Consider the following 22,322-nt stretch of genomic DNA (forward strand, 5'->3'; position numbering starts at 1 on the left):
TAGCCTGTAAAAATGATACTGAGAATCAAGTCTAATATGCAACTACAATATAAGTACGTTGAAATCTCAAACTGTAATATGCTACAAGGAAGATGCACACTAAAATGATCAGAAATAATTTCCTTTCTTTAATTTTGAATTCTAAAATACAGCAAATGGAGACAAACGTTTATAAGTTTCAGTTTTTTTGTTTTAATAGCTCTTTAATGATTTCAACATCTTAAAACCTTTTCTTTAGTGCCGCAGGTGATTCATTTGGTTTGTTTTCCTATGTGATTATTTTAGTGAGCTGTGGTACCAATTTTGGTAATTACTGCACTTATCTTGAAGAAGTGACAGGTCCTTTGTCTGTGTTACATAAAGGTAACAATTGACCAACACTGAAACAGTAATTAAAATAAAGGATTTGGTGTGCTTATCATATGTATTTTCAATGACTGCATGGTTAACACTAAAGTTGCTTATTGAATATAATCAATATTTTTTTGAGCTGTGAGATGAAACTGTAATTAGAGTCATAGAAGTTACTTACTGTGTAAGTCATTTATGTGGATTAAGCAAAAGGAAGTGAAGCATCCTTAATTAAATGCTCATAGCTAGTTATGAAAATATACCATTAACATTATTGGTCTATATCAAGTGTGATCCATTTGTCCTGGGCATTTCTGCCTGTCAAACACTATCTCACCTAGGTGCTCACCTAATCACCTAGTCCCAATTCTTGTACTTTATTTTTTTGCTTTACCGAGTGGCCATCTGCATTGCAGGTATCTTTCTCAATGAGAAGACGGGGACAATGCAGTTCATGGACATCTCCAAGGTCACACATAATGCCTTGTTAATCTTCCAGGAGATGCACAGGAGCAATAGGAAGGAAAGGATCTTTAATCAGCCAGCATTCTCTCCTACTCAGATATGGCTGGCACATGGGGATGGGGCGGGGGAATGGGACTAGCTGGATTGCTCTTGCATGGAGCCGGCACGAACTCGATAGGCTGAATGGCCTCCTTCTGTGCTGTAACCTTTCTATGATTCTATGTTGCCAAACTCATTTTCTAGGGGAAGCCTCGGTATGACTGTCAATCAATAGTGAGGATTTACCTCAAGTTTTCCAGCTGTGTGAAAGAGAAATGGGCCCTCCTCTCCACTCAATTGCTGACCATTGATTAAGGGCTGGATACAAGTAACTTGAAATTTATTTTGATCTCTCAAACAATTTATAGAATTGCACATTAATAGATGAGGTAACTGTAAAGTACTTAATCCCTTACATGTTCTCCAGTATTATTTTGTGGCCATCATCCTTTTAGATCTCCTGTTGAGGAATGAGAGGGAAAAAAATTGATACAGCCTATTATTGGGTGCGGGCAGTGCAATCCGCTATTAACCTGCGTCCAATGGCCCCAGCGCAGACAGGTCAAAAACTTCGTCCGGCCTCAGTCAAGCAACGTTGAAATCTCGGCCTTCCACAATGATAGAAGTAAATACGCACCTTCCACCAGCAGGGGGAGCACCAACGTCTTAAAGGGAGGATGTCTCTTAAAATCTTTTAAAGGTAGCTGGATCCTGTTATTTGCTAAAAAATAACAGTCTGCTGTCTGCACGAAGTCTGAATGGAGATCAAACATCACACACGTAAAACACAGATGCAGGTCCTGTCCCTATGTTTACAAACTGATGAGCTGATGAGTTATGTTAAAACATTGAATAAAGGTTACACACTACTAAATCTCACATCCTCCAATTTGCATGCCAGACCTCACCAATCTGCCAATCTGAGTTTGTATCAAGCCAGCGAGAGTGCGTGCACCAAGGTTCTCTCCTGATGCACCAGAGGCCTTGGTGGAAGAGGTGGACAGAAGGAGGGATATCCTATATCCGCAGGTTGGGGGGGGCAAGAGGCCCTCCAGATATATGCCCAAAAGGCAGTGGGAGGCAGCGGGGGACAAAGTCAATGCCAGGTGCATAGCACTATGAACATGGATGCAGTGCAGCAAGAGTTCAATGCTTTGATACGAGTGGTCAAGGTGAGTGCGGTCAACTGTCAAGTGGTGTCTCCTACCAACTGCACCACTAGCTGCATCTACTGCTCCTCGCACTACACCCCCATCACCCACATGCCAACAAACTCTTTCCATCAGTACTTAACTCTTCCAATCAGGTGTTTCCTCTCACCCTCACACATTACCACTGTTGCAAGCCGCACACCCACAACTCAGAGGCCACATACACTGGCAGCTCTGCAACCATGACAGGCACATCACCCAGACACACGTCCCGCTTTCTTGCAGGAGAAGGTGGCGCATAACAGGAGGCAGCAAGTGGCAGTGGCATTTAGCCCCTCGAGCCTGTTCCACCATTCAATGATATAATGGTTGGTCTGTGACCTAACTCCATATACCCATCTTAGCCCCATATCCATTAATACCCTTGGATCACAGAAATCGATAAATCTCAGATTTAGAATTCACAATTGAGCTAGCATCAGCTGCCATTTGCAGAAGAACGTTCCAAACTTCTCCCACCCTTTGCATGTACAAGCGTTTCCTAACTTCACTCCTGCACGTCCTGGATCTAAATGTTAGGCTATGTCCTCGTTTCCTGGTATTCAAATATAGGAGACCTCCAAAAACAGCTCCAAATGCATCTGCAGCCAGACGCAATAATCCAGCCACTAACCTGTAAATCCTACATGGTCCCTTTATATTGCCCTGGTGGGGGGTCCTCCAGACACTCTAAGACATGATCAGATGGTCGTGGTTAAGACTGTGCGCTGAGCTGAGTGTTAAGACCCAAAATGGTGTCTATCACTTTAAATCAGCATTGCAGACTGATTGTATCCATTTTCTCCTTACTTTACATGCAGCTGGCGTTTGGTATTTGCGCACGTAACACTGGAAACGTGCGTGCGCAGCCAAGAAGCCATCTTGGCACCTTGGGAGGCCGCATAGCGCCGAAACAACGGGCGCTGCACGACCCAATTTCTAGCCTGAGATGTTTAGCAGAGTCTAGAAGATAGACAATGCAATCAGTTTAAATGGAGATGCTCTGTTGATGCCATGTAGGACCCTCACGAAGAGACACAGGTTTTCATTGGGAGCCATTTTCTTTTAAGTGCAGAAAAACTGGGTGATGCTTACATCAGAAATTAAATATTCCAAGCGCACAGATGTCAGCTAGATGAGATTGATTTTTTTCATTGGAAGCCTCTGCCCGACTTCAGTTGGGCATTTGGTTCTGTTTTCCTTGGCCACAATATCTATTTCTTAACTCTATAAATAAGTCTTTCAGGTGAAGAGGAACTCTTCAAATATAATAAATTTTTGAAAGTTAAGACTAAACTTCCTTGATGGTTCAGTTGTTAAATACATCATATATCATCAGCTGTAGCTCAGAGCAATACAGATCAGGAAGGTCCCAGGTTTCAGTCCCTGGTCTTTGCTGAGATAACTAATCGCAACTAGGTCAGTGGTGGGTGCTGCAATTGGCCTCACTGTCCACAACTAGAAAGAAGAAAAATTAACCATTTTTGATCACTACCCAGTGATCTCAGCTTTAGCTGTTGCACAAGGACAGAATCAATTGTGATGTCCCTCAGAGACTAATAGCTCACCAACACTCATTCCCAGACTCACACGTAAAGAACAGCTATTTAGATGAAGTACCAGAGGTGTGCTGGCACTGGTGGAGTTATATCTAACATGAGGTTGGCCTCTTCAGGAAGAGGAGAGATAAGTGTTGATAGTTAAAGGGCTAATTAAAGGACCAAAGGGGTTCAGATTAATCTGGACCATGTATGGCAGTAAGTATTGTACAATGAAAATGACATATTTTTCATGTATTCCTGTTATTGCCTTGCTTTAACAAAGGATCAAACTCTGTCTGTATTTTTACTTCATTATTATAAATGATGTTGTTATTAACATTAAAGACTACATGTACTCTGATAAGTACCTTAAGAAGAGTATTATCAGATCTCAGGTCCCCCCAGGGCAGTGGTGAGAAATGAACCATTGATGATAAATGGGAAATCCTAAAAGAATTGGTTTTGTTAGAAAAATATGTGGAAAATTATTGCTTCAAATCATAACATTTAAAACGTTGCCTTTGGTTTGTCTATCATGTGAATCTGAAGAACTAGTTGCACTATAAACAGATTCTAGAAGAGAATGGAAAGTTATTCCAGCACTGAACTGATTTTCTAATTCAGTGTTATGAAATACAGAACTTTAAGGACCAATAGAGCTCTTTTATATTCTAGATTTCTGTTCACTGGAGACTGGATTATATCTATCATATCCCATTTTATTTACAACTCTCACCAGTTGTGGGTAAAGAGTTATTTTTGACATTCATCTCTGGGTAACTTTGATTGAATCTCTGGAGATGATCATCAAAGGCCTTATTTATGTGGATATGTAAATGATACACGGCACCAGGATTCAGACCAAATCTAAAGTTCACAACATTTCCATGTCTTTCCAAGTTTGATTCTGGATCAAAGAGCATTAAAGACCTGTCAGTCACAGGTGTGCTGAATTTTCACAGATTGGGGGAAGGAGAGTAGGTGGGATGCCTTGTCGTATGGGAGGCCCTTATTTCTGAGAGTAGGGGACAGCCATACAATGGCATGATCAGGAAGGTCAATTTGCCCTTTGATTATCAACCCCTAACCCATCTGTCCTGAAGAGGCCAACCTCATGCTAAGTATTTCTCATGTTGATCTAGTCTTTGCTCAATTTAATTCTTTGCTGGTGATGAAATACTTCCTTACAGATGACAACAATCTCTAGCTAAGTTTGAAGTACAATAACAGTAAAATTCACATGATGCAAGGCTGCGAGCTAAAGATCTTCTAGCGACCATAGGGAATTACAGGGTTAAGGCTACTGAGATTACATGACCTAGAATTTCAGTCATGACCACAGTTATTAGCATTGCAGCAGGTCAGTGAAGAGAGGACAATGTGGCAAAGTCACATCTATCATATTCTATTGGTTCAGAAATTAATTTATATTTAAACGTCATCAGCAACCAAAGTAATGAAGGTATCACATACAGTACCCTAAAACCCAGATATAACAAGCCAGGCTGTGGTTAGTTGTGTGTTAAACCTAATGTATCCTCTTTTCAGCTATTAAAGGGAAAGGAATCTGTATGTCTCACAATGGGGGCATCTTTCTTACATTAATAAATATTCTGCTATTAGTATATTAATTTGCCTCTGAGCACACTTACTGCAAGTTCAGCATGATATGCAGACTTGCGGGTGGTAGCACACTAAAGACTGTATTATGGCATTTCCACTGGGTGTGATACAGAACAGTTATTACCGTCCTCTACACAGCCTGAGCCTTCCGAATGTTTCTGTGAACCTCCCCTGTCCAATGAGTTGCACCACTGTCAGCAGTGGGTAAATGCACCATCTGAGCTACACAGACCATAAAGGTTTCAGGTTGGCCGATCTCAGCTAGAATGGCAGCAGGGCTGATATAATTGACTAGGGAGGGGCAAATTCGACAGTATTGGGCGTAGTGTCGATGTCTCACCCACCCCCCACTCAACCTCCCACTGAACAGCCTGCCAACACTCACTATGTAGTTTACACCCAGCTGAGGCACTGGACGGTTGCAGGTGTCAGTGAAATGGTACCCCAGAAGGAGCTTTGAGAAAAGACAGAAGAAAAGAAAGCCTCCCATTGCACTGATGATGATATCATTCCATATTTAATATATTTAAATGAACTATATCACTGTGCATGAATTCTTGCAAGACAGAGCTATAAATATAAGGCTGAATTGAAGATATGCAAAATGCTGATGGCTTTAAAGACTAGTAGGTTTTGTAAAACTCACAATCACTTGAGTCAGCCCCATGTTCATCAATTTCTGTCTTACATAATGAACTGCCTTATCCTCTGGAAGACTCTGTTAAAGAACATTGTGGCGTTTGAAATTAAATCTGACACTTTAGAAGACCAAGATCATGAGGTGAATGTAGAAAAGGTTTTAATCTACGTATATAGAGATTTGTGAGCTTTCAGAAAATATATATGTGACAGCATTATTTAAAGGTTTTGGATCTGAATCTGGAGAGTCATCACAAGAACAATTTAAAAAAGTTAAACCTACAACAATACAGTGTCAGTGCTGCAGGTGACAGATGATGGTATGGTCACAGCTGCAGTCAAAAGATTAAAACCTGGACATCATGCAATGTAACATTAGTCTACAGACAGGTTAATGGGCACGATTTTAAAAGTGAAAAACGGGTAGATTGGGAGCGGGGGGACATTCAAAATTGCAACCATTTCAGAACCGCCTCCAACCTCACCCATTTCTGGTCTTCACTGGGGCGGGATGAGGGGCAGGCAACCAACCCGCTCCCAGGAGGCGCGTCGGGCCTTAAAACCTTTCAAGGAGGCTTCGGGCTTCCATTTTCCCACAGTTTCCAATTTCAACCCCAGGAGGCCGGGATTCCCGGGCCCTCTCTTTTATGCCTCGTGAAAGGAGGCAAGAAGGCCTGAGTCTAACAGGTAGGTACCTTTCTGGCACAACTTGTGGGCCCAGAGGAGCAGGTGTGCTTCCCACAGGCCCAACAAGCCTACCTGCAGTGACCTCCCCCCCCCAACAATCGTGGACCCCTGACCCCGATCCCCGACCACCCCCAACGATCGCGGACCCCCGACCCCCCCTCAGTGATCACGGATCCCCGCGATGACCCCCAATCCCGATATCCCCCCTGTGACTGACATCTGATCCCTCCCCCCATGACTCACTCCCCTGTGACCCCCATGCCAACCCATGCCCTGTGCCAACCCATGCCCCCATGCCCACCCATGCCCCCCCACTATCCATACAAACAAAGACTTACCTGAACATGTCCCATCCCTGGCTGGAGTCCCGTCCGACTGAGACCAGCCTGTCAATCAGTCGGACGGCAAACTGACAAAAAAAAGACGTCCTTACGTCAAAATCGTACTTCCGCGTTTCCTGCCTGCAATTTGACCCCACCGCCCCCTTCCCTGCTCGGAGTCAAAATCATGTCCAACATCCCTGTTAAAACAGCAGACAGAGGAATTCAATACAGACATGATAAGATTTCTTTGATATCACACATCATTTTCAGGATCAAATTTTTAAAATTTAAACTTCAATTTTGATGGTGATATGGAGCATTCGAGGACGTATTAACATGTTGATCCATGTACATAAGAAATTTTAATTAAGTGAAAATACTGTGAGTACAGCCACGGCTCAGTGGCTAGCACTCTTACCTCTGAGTCAGAAGGTCATGGGTTCAAGCCTCACTCCAGGGATTTGAGCACATAATCCAGGCTGACCCTCCCAGTGCAGTACTGAGGGCGAGCCATCTTTCATTAAACTAAGGCTCTCAGGTGGATGTAAAAGATCCCATGGCACTATTTCAAAGAAGAGCAGAGTTTCTCCCTGGTGTCTTGGCCAATATTTATCCCCCAACCAACATCAATAAAACAGATTTATCTGGTCATTATCACATCACTATTTGTGGAACCTTGCTGTGTTCAAATTGGCTGCTGTGTTTCCTACATTACAACAGTGACTACGCTTTAAAAGTACTTCACTGACTGTAAACACTTTGGGACATCCTGAGGTCGAGAAAGGCACTATATAATTGCGAGTTCTTTCTTTCTAAATGTAACGAAATTCCTGTTTATAATGAAATTATTACCCACTTATAATGAAAAGCTTAGTTCAAGTCTGTCATTATTTATCCTGTAAGGAGCAATAAGAGGTTTCTAACAGACCAATTGTAAGTTATAGGGACCACTGGTTGTCGGTGCAGATGTGGGTGCAGACGGATAAGTGGGTGCATATTCTGGGTAAGTGGGCTAACTTGTGTTCATTTCCAAAAACCATACTTGATAAAAGATCTACAATTGAAATGTTAATTTTTCTTTTCTCTTTTCAGATGCTGACAGACCTTGTGTGCATTTCCAGCATTTTCTGTTTTTATTACATAATTTTAAAAATTGTGCTGTGGGAGAAATGTTGCAAATTATGAATGGAGAACCAGCTGTTTTTTTCCCTTCCTTGTTCCTGGTAGTATTGGTAGCCTGGTGGAGATTGGTGTCCCCATAGTGTAGGGGTGCCTATGTTTAACCCCTGCAGCCAATCTGTGCATCTCAAGATCCCACAAAGGGCAAATGATGAATGGCCACTTCTAGGTCTTGCGTTTTATGGGTTAGATGTGGAGTAAGTTTACCTCTATACCTCCTTAACAATAGAAACATTCCCTTATTGGTATATAGATGCAAAAGCTGGGAGTTCCTGAACTAGAGATTTATTTTGCTCTGATGCAATGTATGCAATATTATATTTCACTGTATATTCGTTTGCTGAATTCCCCCAGAAGCCAAAGTTTTGCAAGTATGTAATAAAAACAGAACATGCTGGAAATGCACACAAGGTATGTCAGCATCTGAAAAGAGAAAAGACAGGTTCATATTTCAATTGCAGATCCTTCATCACATACCATTACTGTATATAGACACAAGTTGGGTTCACATGCCTGGAATATGCATCCACAAACAGCTTTTGCATTTTTCTTGTTGTCAAGGAGGTATAGAAGGAGCCTTATCCTACCTCTAACTCATGCAATTCAATGCCAAGAAGTGGTTGATACTGTCACTGGATGCAGTGTGTGAAAAATATTCCATTTTTCACAAGTGATATCTCACCGCTTACGGGGGGCATATTTGACACCAAAATTAAAATTTAAAGTTAAACCAAATTTTCAAGGTGGGATCAACCTGCCTATGAGAGTGTTTCTATACTATTCGTGATCAGTGAGAAATTATTTTTGGGGTATTGAATCTGCCCTGCATTATTACTGCTGTCACATTTAATACCTAATTGAGGATCATGAACCATTGGTGCACAAGTAGAAAATTACCAATTAAATCAATAATTAAAGGTTGGAATAGACTAAATTAAACCCCAGTAATGAGTCTGCACCGAAAATACAAGCATTATAAACAGATGCAATTAAAGCTGAATTGAAGTATGGTTAAACAGCACTTGCATACAAAACATGCTCTAATCACTTCACACGGTTATAATGTCTACTGCTTGTGGAATCTTTGTTTTGGCAGCAGCTACCTAGCTACGATAGAGGGATTGTAGAAGAAAATAAATAATTTAAAGGATGAGGCATTATCCATTTGAAAGAAGAAATTTAGGGGCTTATGAGTGTCAGTAGTTATTTAGGTTCCATTGACAAGTTCTTTCAAAGTTATGCCACCATACACTTGGAACAAGTCTTTGTAACTACAATTGGCTTCCCTCTAGCTGTGAAGATCACTGTTGCCATTAACGTTGATGCTACTTGCTCTTTCTAGGCCCCGGGATATGGCTATGCAGGAGGCTCTCAATCAAACATATGGAACTTTGTACAGCAGAAGACTGATACTTTGCTAATGAAAGTTTATTAATACATATAGTTTCCTAAAGTGCAGCAGCAGTTAACAACTTAATAGCTGTTTTATTTCAAAATTGTTTTTTTTCTAAGGTAATTAGTGTTATCAACCACACAGTTAAGTGAATCTAAACATAAATTCTTTTACTTGCCTCAGGACAGGAGCTTCCTATTCTACAGATACATAGGTTGGTCTGTAACAGTGTTGTCCGATAGAAATAGCTGACTAGTCACAGATGTGGTTACGGCGACATATGCACTAATTTTGGTAGAACACACCTTACATACATTCACACAATACAGTACTTCACGTGTATATTTACTTAACAAACATCTACTAACATTCAGTAACCAAGGAAGTAAACACTCATGATGATCAAAAATCGCTTGCACACATCTTACCATTTTACCAACAAATCTACAAAAAGGTTAAAATACATATGCATATGCTGTGCAAATATGAGTATTGAGATCACAGGCCCAACGACAGTGTCTATTACTCATATTTTTGTTACTAATCAGACATGCAATTAATCATATCTGGATTCCATAACATATTGGACAACACTGGACTGTATATGCATAAATACTTGAAGGGAAAAAATTTACAGGGCTATGGGGAAAGAGCAGGGGAATAGGACTAATTGGATAGCTTTTTCCGATGGGCACAATGGCCTCCTCCTGTGCTGTACCTACTATAATTCTTCGTTACATGTATATGCCAATTACCCAGACTCAGCATACGAAATTTTAATTTTATCTCAATTTGCTGTGACCAGAATATAGTTTATATGGATGGCTTTTTTTTTCATCCTCGGGATGTGGGCATCGCTGACAAGGCCAGCGTTTATTGCCCATCCCTAGTTACCCTGAGTAGGTGGTGGTGAGCCTTCTTCTTGAATCACTGCAGTTTGTGTGGTGAAAGTGCTCTCACAATGCTGTTAGGTAGGGAGCGCCAGGATTTCGACCCAGCGACAATGAAGGAACGGTAATATATGTCCAAGTCAGGATGGTGAATGACTTGGAGGCAAACTTGAAGATGATGGTGTTCCCATGCACCTGCTGCCCTTGTCCTTCTTCGTGGTGGAGGTTGTGGGTTTGGGAGGTGTTGCCGAAGAAGTCTTAGCCAGTTGTTACATTGCATTCTGTTGATAGTACACACTGCGTCCATGGTACACCAGTGGTGGAAGGGGTGAATGTTTAGGCTAATGAATGAGGTGCTAACCAAGCAGACTGCATTGTCCTGGATAGTGTTGAGCTTCTTGAGTGTTGTTGCAGCTGCACCAATCCAGACAAGTGGAGAGTATTCCATCACACTCCTGACTTATGTCTTGTAGATGGTGGAGAGGCTTTGGGGAGTCAAAAGGTGAGCCACTCACCACAAAATACTCAGCCTCTGACCTGCTCTAGTAGCCATGGCATTTGTGTGGTTGGTCCAATTAAGTTTTTGGTCAATGGTCAATCCCAGGATGTTGATGAAGGGGGACTTGACGATGGTAATGCCGTTGAATATCAAGGGGAGGTGGTTAGACTCTTTCTCATTGTAGATGGTCATTGCCTGGCATTTTTATGGCCCGAAAGTTACTTGCCACTTATCAGCCCAAGCCTGGATGTTGTCCAGGTCTTGCTGTAGACATGGACTGCTTCAAAATCTGAGGAATTGTGAATGAAGCTGAACACTATGCAATCATCAGCGAACAGCCCCACTTCTGACCTTATGATGAAGGGAAGTTTACTGATGAAGCAGCTGAAGATGGTTGGGCCTAGGACGCTACCCTGAAGAACTCCGTTAAGATGTCCTGGAGCAGAGATGATTGATATCCAACAACCACAACCATCTTCCTTTGTGCCAGTAATGACTCCAGCAACTGGAGAGTTTTCCCCCTGTTCCCCATTGATTTCAGTTTTACTAGAATACTGCCTTGATGTCAAGGGCAGTCACTCTCACCTCACCTCTGCAATTCAGCTCTTGTGTCCATAGTTGGACCAAGGCTGCAATCAGATCTGTAGCCGTGTAATCGAGGTGGAACCCAAACTGAGACATCGGTGAGTAAATGCCACTTGATAACACTGTTGACAACTCCTTCGACACTTTGCTGATGAGTGGGTGTAGGCTGATAGGGCAGTAATTGGCCGTTTTGGATTTGTCCTGCTTTTTGTGGCTAGGAGTTACCTGGACAATTTTCCGCATTGTTGGGTACGTGCCTGTGTTATAGCTGTACCAGAACAGTTTGGCTAGGGGCTTGGCTAGTTCTGTGCCCAGTGCACTCAGGTGAAAGGTCATCGACCTGAAACATTGGGGGTGATTTTAAACCCCAAGAATGGGTGGGTTGGGGCGGGTGAGAGTTGAAAACAGTTGTTTTTTCGGGTTGAAACCGCAAAATTTTTGGACTTGGCATTCCCAGTCGGAAGCCTGTACTTTTCCACGTCAACGTTAAACCCAGAAATAAAGCCGGGTTGTGGTCGCGACCCAAAAAACAACTGTTTTCAACTCCCAACCGCCCCCAACCCACCCGTTCTTGGGGTTTAAAATCACCCCCACTAACTCTGTTTCCATCTCCACAGATGCTGCCTAACCTGCTGAGTGTTTCCAGCATTTTATGGTTTTAGTTCTCATACTACAGTATGGTATCATCCTTTTACATCTGTGTTCTGCAGGGCATGTGTTATCATTCACCAACTCGCTAATTATTTTTCAGCTTTGCATGGATATTTATTAAACCTGATATAATTGACTGGGCCCAAAAATTGAAGGTTATTTATTGGGGAGTAAGATGTCCTCTGTATGGTGTGTATAACAAAACGGTAAACCTGTTCTTTCAAAAAAGAATGGACTTACAATTTCATTATATAGTACATGGATCAAGATTTCTCCCTTGCGTGTTATGTAACAGGAATTTGCAGTGTGCAGGATTACTCCTAAAGGCTTAGTTAAAAATATTTTTTAAAAAGTCAAAGGTTCTGCCAATTTTACAGCTAGATACTGTTGATTCTACTTCACCCAAACGTACGGGTGGCCTCGGCCATAGACTTCTCTATGACATGGTCAGGGGATTAAAATATTTCAGAAATGTAAAACTCATTGGCATATGTTAACCGGCAATATTATACATGAAGGGAATTTGTTTCATTGTTCCCCTGTATTTTAATGGTTTCCTACTGTATATACAATAGTTATAGCAGTAGGTGATAGGAGAGCAGCAGTTCCCCTTTATTCTGGAGAGGGGACATCATTTTCTCCTTTTTCCCCTCTTGTCCTGATGGATTTGAGTTTTCACTGAGTATGGTTCCATGTAAGGAGTCTTACAACACCAGGATATAGTCCAACAGCTTTATTTGAAATCACAAGCTTTCGGAGGCTTCCTCCTACCTGACGAAGGAGGAAGTCTCCGAAAGCTTGTGATTTCAAATAAAGCTGTTGGACTATAACCTGGTGTTGTAAGACTCCTTACATTTGTCCACCCCAGTCCATCACTGGCATCTCCACATTATGGTTCCATGGGCACTGGTCACCCTGCTGTGCCTCGCCTAAGTGGCATTATTCATGTGTGAGTCTGAACACTGCGGCTCATTGTGAAGATGGAAATAGAATAAACATTCTGGAAAATCCAGGAAATCCAGTTCATGGATATTTCTGGGAGGAAGGGGGATCTCAGTTTGTAAAACCTACCTAGGGAAAGAGAGCAAGAATACAAACGCAACACGCGCATGCGTGAGCACACTCACTCACTCTTAGCCTGATTCTGACTCAATCCACACATCCTCCACCTCTTCCCCATCCATTTTGTAGGAAAGTAACTTATATCCTGATGTTAATTTATTTTATTTTCCATAGTACCTTACACTTCATTCATGAATATAGAAAGCTTGATTGAACACAGACACTTAATGTGTGATATAAGTCTCAGGGGTCTCTGTTACAACTACTATCAATGCCACTTTGTTATCCGGATGAAATTGGTTGAATCTACTTTTCTCCTACATCTTCCTCTTCCCTACCCTCAACTTTCACTTCTGAGTAGCTCTACTAAACAGATCAGCTTAAAAGTAAAAGACCTCACACAAATGCAGCATGTCAATTGGAGGTCTGAATCTGCAACTGGTCACCAGCTTGGGAAATAAACACTAAACAATTTCAACCACTGGGCTAATTCAATCTTTCAATACAGCCTAGATAGAAGGAGTGAAGTGATAGTCTCCTCTGACAGCTGGTAAAGGTCACAAGAAAAATCTATTTCATATTAAACATCATCTGTGCCAAACACTACACTTAATTCATGATTAATCAGCAGCAATTTTGCACGGTGTAGTCATAGATACAAGTTAAAAGCACAGAAATTTTCTGCTTTAATAGCGCTTCTCTGAGGACAGTCATAGAAATGTGGAGGAAGAGTACCTTTCATTTTTCATTAAGAGAAAAAGGGACAAGCTACAGCCTATTTTATTTTTATTTTTAATTCATGGAATCTTGTTGACACACAAGTATGAAATGAAACAGACCCCTTTCCCTTGGTAACCACAATAATATTGCCTATCAGAATGTCAAGTCACGTTTTTAAAGTGGACATGTTCTACAGACAACAATAAGTCTGGGGCTGTATCCTGGCTTTAACTAACCACAAGACGTTTCAATCACACATAAAAATATTCATGAAATATCAAGGATCAATAAAGATCTGGTGGTGAGTGGGCATACACAAGAAAGGGCTGATTTCATTGAACTGCATTCTTGTGTAACATAAAGCATGATAACGTTTCTGCATTTGCTCAGGAAAGCTCTCAGATAGAATTTGGTTTATCGTCCAGTCAATTTTTCACAGTGAAAATTGACAGGGTTATTACATGCCTGAATACCAATTTCTAGTACAACGGTCTGGTTGCTTCATCTATATTCAGGTCTTATGAATAAAGGTCTAACAAAGTGAAACTTGGCAATGGTCAAAACATTCTGAATTTTCAAATCAGTTTTTTTTGTGTCAATGGCAGCTCCAGCAATATTCCACAAGCTCCTTTATGATTTATATTCTGCAAGTTTTTCATTTTCTTAAACAATATAATTACAGTGAGACACAGTAATTCTGAAAATTGTGATCCTTTTTGCCCACTTGTGTGCTATTTACCACTCCTACTTTTTGTCTTGGCTGTTCAAGAGTTTTGAGTAAGACAAAAATCATAAACATCCCCGTACATGGACAATGCTCTTTTATATATTTCCAGCCCCATCTCTTTTTTCTGTATACTGGCGTGTAATTATTTGGGTGTTGAAATTCATGGGGGTTTTACCTGTCTTCCAGCATAACTCCAACAGAAACCTCATGGCATAATGGCATAAATGGAGTTATGGCGGTAGACCAGTAGAACCCCAATGGAATTTCAGGGTCATATTGTGATATATCTTAATTTAGTTATCATAATGCTCAATTGATTTTTTTTTGGGGGGGAGAGGGAATTCGGCCAAACTATCTATTAATTTTGGGCTGTGCATGTTTCTAGACTTTGTTGTGAGGATGTGAGCAATGCTGGCAAGGCCATATTTATTGCCCATCCATATAAACTGGGTGGCTTCCTCGAATCAACTACTAGTGCATGACTGGGGTCATTTGTAGGTCAGACCAGTCAGGTTCCCTTCCCTGAGGACATTAGTGAATCAATTGCTTTTACAACAATCTAACATCATGGTTATTTATTTCTGGTGCTAACCTGAAAATTACCAAATTTATTGAATTCAATTTGAACTCATGACCTCTGGGTTGCTAGTTCAGTACCATAACCATTAGAATACCATACCCATACATTCAACCATGCATTAAGATGCAACATTTGCACTTTTTGGGAGGAGTGAGGGGCTCATTGACCTCCATTGTGGTTAAGGCTCATCCCACTTTGGATGGAAGATGCCAAGTCCATCACAGGTGTTTCTATCTCACTGAAATTACTTCATAGCGACCCCACTGAACATTTCATTGATTTCCTGATTACACTCCTGTGAAGCGCCTTGGGGCATTTTACTATGTTAATAGCGCTATATAAATGCAAATTGTTGTTATTCATGGAGACTGGTTAACTTTCAGTTCTTTGTAGACAGTTGGCAATACCATCTTGCTTGTCACTGAAGGAACGATTATGGAGAATTAACTAGAGAATTATGCATTCCTATTGTTTACCTCAGGCTACATTCATTCAATACGGCCTCCCCTTCTGAATTATTGTGCACAAGGAGGCGTGTGTGTTGTGCTATTTATGGTGTTCTCAGTCTAACCTTGAACTTGTTGGTGCTGGGATTCTTGAGGGCTTTGTATCTCACTGCACAGGGGCGAAGGTGAAGGAGAGATGGTCACTGACCCCAAGCTGATCTGCTTAGAAGAGCCACTCCGAAGTGAAAGATGTCCACAAGTCCGCCCCACATACTCATTCCATTTTGTTGGACTGACCCTTTGGAAGTCAGACCTAATATATTTCCTTGGTAAGTGCCATAATTTGTAGTCCTTCTCCTAACAATTTTAAGATATGGGTCTTCTCAATGTATTCCCTGTTAAGATTCTTACCACAATACTTTATCATCCTTTGGTGTAATGCTTATTTTAGAGTTTGACTGTTACATGCTTGTATTTAAAAATTTTTTATTGTTGTAATATTACTGTTTTATTGTATATGATGTAATGCTGACTTTTATTTGTTTTTATCTGTATTCTTGATTGTTTCTTTCCTCACATCTAAAAATACAATGTTTAAGAAAAAAGAACTCACTTGTATTGTTTTCCCAGTGGCAGTTACATCACCTGTGCATGCTTTAATCTAACTTGTCAATACATTTGAAGTGTGAGTGTCTCAGATGTGAGAATTCTAGATGTAGTATGTTTGGCTGGTTGACAAGGGTATGGCAATTTGCCAGATGCCTGGAGAAGAGAAACATTGATCTGGCATTTGAGAGATCAGTTATATATTAAAAACAAAACCTGTCACCGATATTGTGGACCCAGGAGCCAGGGTGATAAAAGAGACAAACACTATGAACACTGAGTGAAACTAATGGATCAGAGGAAATATTCTCTTTAGAGGCAGGTTCCATTGACCATGGTGCAATGTACAAGGGACTAATCCCCAGGAAACAAAATTAAGGCTTGTTTTGGGACAAGAAGTCTCCAAAAAAAAGGAGGGGGAGGGCTCACACCACTGAATTCCAGGGCTGGATTGGGACCTGACTAGAGCTATGCTGTCACTTTTGCACCAATGTATGGTGGGAACCATTGCCCATCAACAAAGAAATGGCAATATAACTGCACTCTAAGAATTGGGGTGGGGGGAGACTTTATCGGTGCAAAAGGCAAAAAATAACAAAATTGTAAACTGGTTCTTTATTAGTCACTTTATCATTTTGTCACATGTAGTGCACGGAGGAAATCTTGCCTCCACACCTCAAATGATTTGCTCAAACTACATTTGCACAATTATTATTTTACCATTTTTTTCTTTACTATTGAATATATTTATATCTTGAGTTATTACTCTTTATAGTTAGAAATTACTGGTAGTGATATTGGTAGATAAAGGATTAATATGTTCACAGTTCACAATATGTGCACAGTGTGTGCAGTTTTGGTCTCCTTATCTGAGGAAGGATGTCCTTGCCATGGAGGGAGTGCAACGAAGGTTTACCAGATTGATTCCTGGGATGGCAGGACTGAAGTATGAGGAGAGATTGGGTCGACTCGGCCTATATTCACTAGAGTTTAGAAGAATGAGAGGTGATCTCATCGAAACATATAAAATTCTAACGGGACTAGACAGGCTAGATGCAGAGAGGATGTTCCCGATGGCTGGGGAGCCCAGAACCAGGGGTCACAGTCTCAGGATACGGGGTATGCCATTTAGAACAGAGATGAGGAGAAATTTCTTCACTCAGAGGGTGATGAACCTGTGGAATGCTCTACCACAGAACGCAGTGGAGGCCAAGTCATTAGATGTATTCAAGAAGGAGATAGATATATTTCTTAATGCTAAAGGGATCAAGGGATATGGGGAAAAAGCGGGAACAGGGTACTGAGTTAGACGATCAGCCCTGATTATTTTGAATGGCGGAGCAGGCCCGAAGGGCCAAATGGCCTTCTCTTGTTCCTATTTTCTATGTTTCTATAACATTTCTCTGTCAGCTATTTTAACACACACATTGACCTATTTATTTTAAACGGGTTAACGCATCCACTAAAATAGTGGACAGAGGAATGTCATACAAACACATTAAGTGTTCAAATAATCATCTCACCAAAAGTAATTTCATGATTAAATTGTTTTATTTACTAAATTACCTATACATTTAGTGGAAATTTCCTGCCTTTTATTTTTTGAGGGTTACAGGCACTGCTGGTTAACACAAGATGGGTTTTCAGAATGTGGGGCTAGAATGTCCAAACAGTGAAAAGGAATCACCAATTCTCTTAATCAGTTGTTCATCAGTAATTCAGAGGCATTTAAACAGCTGGTCCTAGATTTCCAATTGTAACACCAATAATAACTCATTAACTTTGAATGGGTTACTATCAGTGTTACGATCAGGAAATCTCGGCCCGTGACTATAAATAGGAAGACAGAACAATGTGTTAATTGAGCACAATTGCTGCAGAATAGAGTGCTACAAAGTGTTGAAAGCCAAGTTTACGTTCAGGTGCTGGAAGCTTTATTGTAAGGAGTCAGGGGACCGAAATGATTTCAAGGACTGGAGAATAAGGTTAGCACAGATGATTGGTGTAAAATGAAAGCATTGTGGGAGCTGTTGGGAATGCGGGTGTTAATCTGCAATGATTCTGTGCTGGTTGTTGCAGGCTAGCTGCACAATGATGGAGTAAAGCTCCTGCAAGGTTCATGTATGACACAGCATTTGCAGAGGGGCCCAAATGACTGTAGGGGGGCCACTGAGGACTCCTTACACACTTGGAAAGCCATGATGTGGAGATGCCGGTGATGGACTGGGGTTGACAATTGTAAACAATTTTACAACACCAAGTTATAGTCCAACAATTTTATTTTAAAACCCACAAGCTTTTGGAGGCTTCCTCCTTCCTCAGGTGAATGTGGAAATGAAATCCTCGAACCTATCGCATTTATAAATCACAGAACAATGCCTGGTGATTACAGATAACCTTTTCAACTGCCCGTTGCCAAGGCAACCAAAGTGTTCAGACAGATAGGTGTTACCTACAAGGCCACCGAATATACAAATGGCCAGAACTAAAAAAACAGATGATGTGGAGATGCCAATTAAAAAAACAGAGCGAGAGAGGCAGAAACATATCAACAGCAATTGACCTGTTATATTAAAAACAGATGACATTTGTTTGCTGGTGGGGTAACGTGTAGCGTGACATGAACCCAAGATCCCGTTTGAGGCCGTCCTCATGGGTGCGGAACTTGGCTATCAATTTCTGCTCGACGATTTTACGTTGTCGAGTGTCTCGAAGGCCGCCTTGGAGTACGCTTACCCGAAGGTCGGTGGCTGAATGTCCCTGACTGCTGAAGTGTTCCCCGACTGGAAGGGAACCCTCCTGTCTGGCGATTGTTGCGCGGTGTCCGTTCATCCGTTGTCGCAGCGTTTGCATGGTCTCGCCATTGTACCATGCTCTGGGGCATCCTTTCCTGCAACCTATGAGGTAGACAACGTTGGCCGAGTCACAGGAGTATGAACCATGCACCTGGTGGGTGGTGTCCTCTCGTGTGATGGTGGTATCTGTGTCGATGATCTGGCATGTCTTGCAGAGATTACCGTGGCAGGGTTGTGTGGTGTCGTGGACGCTGTTCTCCTGAAAGCTGGGTAATTTGCTGCGAACGATGGTCTGTTTGAGGTTGGGTGGCTGTTTAAAGGCGAGTAGTGGAGGTGTGGGGATGGCCATAGCGAGGTGTTCGTCGTCATTGATGACATGTTGATGGCCATCCCCACACCTCCACTACTCGCCTTTAAACAGCCACCCAACCTCAAACAGACCATCGTTCGCAGCAAATTACCCAGCTTTCAGGAGAACAGCGTCCACGACACCACACAACCCTGCCACGGTAACCTCTGCAAGACATGCCAGATCATCGACACAGATACCACCATCACACGAGAGGACACCACCCACCAGGTACATGGTTCATACTCCTGTGACTCGGCCAACGTTGTCTACCTCATATGTTGCAGGAAAGGATGCCCCAGAGCATGGTACATTGGCGAGACCATGCAAACGCTGCGACAACGGATGAACGGACACCGCGCAACAATCGCCAGACAGGAGGGTTCCCTCCCAGTCGGGGAACACTTCAGCAGTCAAGGACATTCAGCCACCGACCTTCGGGTAAGCGTACTCCAAGGTGGCCTTCGAGACACTCGAGAACGAAAAATCGTCGAGCAGAAATTGATAGCCAAGTTCCGCACCCATGAGGACGGCCTCAACCGGGATCTTGGGTTCATGTCACGCTACACGTTACCCCACCAGCGAACAAATGTCATCTGTTTTTAATATAACGGGTCAATTGCTGTCGATATGTTTCTGCCTCTCTCGCTCTGTTTTTTTAATTGGCATCTCCACATCATCTGTTTTTTTAGTTCTGGCCATTTGTATATTCGGTGGCCTTGTAGGTAACACCTATCTGTCTGAACACTTTGGTTGCCTTGGCAACGGGCAGTTGAAAGGACTATCTGTAATCACCAGGCATTGTTCTGTGATTTATAAATGCGATAGGTTCGAGGATTTCATTTCCACATTCACCTGAGGAAGGAGGAAGCCTCCGAAAGCTTGTGGATTTTAAAATAAAATTGTTGGACTATAACTTGGTGTTGTAAAATTGTTTACACTTGGAAAGCCAGTAGCCTGGTAGAATTGGGAAGCCCACTAATGTTGCTGGTTTAGCTAAATGGTGAATAACTCTACTAAATAATGCAGTTGTCACCTCCTTGATGTTTAATAGCGACAGGGCCCAGAATGGAAAAATAAGTGACTGTTGTTTTCATTCATTCATTCATTCATTTAATCTCTGAAAATGAAATACCTTTTATCTGTGGAATTGTGATTGTAGTATTACCTAATGAAGGTTACTTGCCTCTTATGTATCTATCTATCTTTCTTTCTTGTATATTTGGTGGTCTAAAACAAGATGCAGCTGCAGGTAATTGTAACCAGAACAGAAATTTTATCAAATTGAGCCTGGTGATTACTGAGAACACAGAAAGACCTGGATAATTTGTATGAGAGATGCCAAAAGCCAACTGAGCACTTTTCCCCCATAGGCTGAGGCTAAAGCTTGCTCAAATGACCCTGGTTATGTTAATGATGGATAACTTTGCATTTGAACTTCTGTATTCAAAGCACACAATTCCAGGTGTTCATGCTGCCTGGGAGAGGATTCCACCGGCAGGAGAAGCAGTGACATGTATTCCCTGCAGCCTTTTATTTTAGTGGATTTAGACAGAATGTTGAGATACAGCTGCAGAATCATTAGCACAAAGATGAAGTCTGGCTTAAGCATTAGTAACTCTTGGGCTGCTGCTCAAGTCAAGGTCATTGGAAGCACTTTCACTTTGTGTTGTATCATCACATCCTGTTTCAACTTTCATGTGCTGCTCTCCTGCTTTAATACTCAGAAAGGGGAGCTGGTCTCCATAGGTGTGTGGGTTCCAGTGTTGAAGCACATTTACATTATAGAACCAGTGGTCTTATCTTAGGTTCACATTTTCCCTGATTATGCTCAATCACTTGTAGTTGTCTGCAGTCCAGTAATGCAGAATGCCTATAGAGGACAAATGGATAAAGTGGAAATTATTAAAAAGGGGTACTCACAGCCCACATTGCTTGTGTACCTCTAACCCCCACCCTGCAATGGTTGATGCTGCCTACACATTTTGACCTTGCACTTACTATCTTCACCCTAAGGTGCAGTAGCAGCATGATCAGTGCCCAGGGAGGGTAGTAGCAGCAATGGGGTTGCGTCCAGGCCAGTTTCATGAAATATATCGCTTCCCCTCAATGGGTCTCCCCCTCTCTGCTTGGGTGAATCTATTGATTTTAGAATCTTTCCCATTGAAATCCCCCTAACTCTAGCCCAGGAAGGTATTATTCAGGAGGCAGCATTCAATGCTGCCAGGAGCAGGGGCAAGGTAGGAGGTAGTGGTGGCAAGATCAAAGTTAAACTTAGTGTGACAGGAAGTCTGTCAAACCAGAAGCGAAAAAAGTCTTTTACTAATTTCAAGAGATCTAACAACCAATTGGGAGGGGTGGGGGGAGGAAGAACAACGGCTTTAGAAATTTCATAGGAATTGAAGAATGGGTACTGTTACAAGTACCCAGTGAGCCAAGAATCAAAATAGCATCCCAGATTCACCTTAACCCTGATAGATAACTGACTGCCCAGCCACTTCTCCTGACATTGAACACTACAGACTCCAGCAGGTGGAAGACTATCCTTATGCAATCCACTTGTCTCAATGGCTTTGGACTATATTCTACTGAGTCCATGAACAAGAGATGGATTGTCTGTGGAACCTTATCAACAGGCTACTATAGTCTATCACTGAGCAGATCTACACTTTGTAGAACATTGTAATTGTTCACTGTTCTTACTCTTAGTCCAGCCACCTTCCTTATTTGCTTCAGCATAGCTCAGACTCGACGATGAAGCCATGGAACTTTAATTGGAGGCAGCAATGTGCAAATAGGTTTTAGAAAGAACGTGTAACCACACTGAGCACACATGACTACTTAATTGGAATATTGGGGGAGCAGCGCCTGTCTGTCCCCACCCGCCCAACCAATTCCTGATGCTTTGTCTGACTTTGCTTGTTCAGTTCCTGGTGCTCTGTCTATCTCACCCCCTCGGACTGATTCCTGATGATTGGACTT

At 41.9% G+C, this 22,322-nt stretch overlaps 1 protein-coding gene and 1 long non-coding RNA gene across 2 annotated transcripts in view; one reads left to right on the forward strand and one right to left on the reverse strand.

Moving 5' to 3' along the window:
* The window catches only part of LOC137340041 (phospholipid phosphatase 4-like), a 212,649-nt gene that overhangs the window by 60,765 nt on the left and 129,562 nt on the right, over window positions 1-22,322 (reverse strand). The gene's annotated exons all lie outside the window — the stretch shown is intronic.
* Window positions 15,773-22,322, forward strand: part of LOC137340042 (uncharacterized) — a 116,407-nt gene continuing 109,857 nt past the window's right edge. Inside the window, exon 1 of the long non-coding RNA XR_010966686.1 lies at window positions 15,773-15,919. This is a non-coding gene — a long non-coding RNA (uncharacterized lncRNA). The remainder of the gene's footprint in view (window positions 15,920-22,322) is intronic.

Source organism: Heptranchias perlo, chromosome 21, assembly GCF_035084215.1.
Source record: "Heptranchias perlo isolate sHepPer1 chromosome 21, sHepPer1.hap1, whole genome shotgun sequence".
In the NCBI taxonomy this organism is placed as follows: domain Eukaryota; kingdom Metazoa; phylum Chordata; class Chondrichthyes; order Hexanchiformes; family Hexanchidae; genus Heptranchias; species Heptranchias perlo.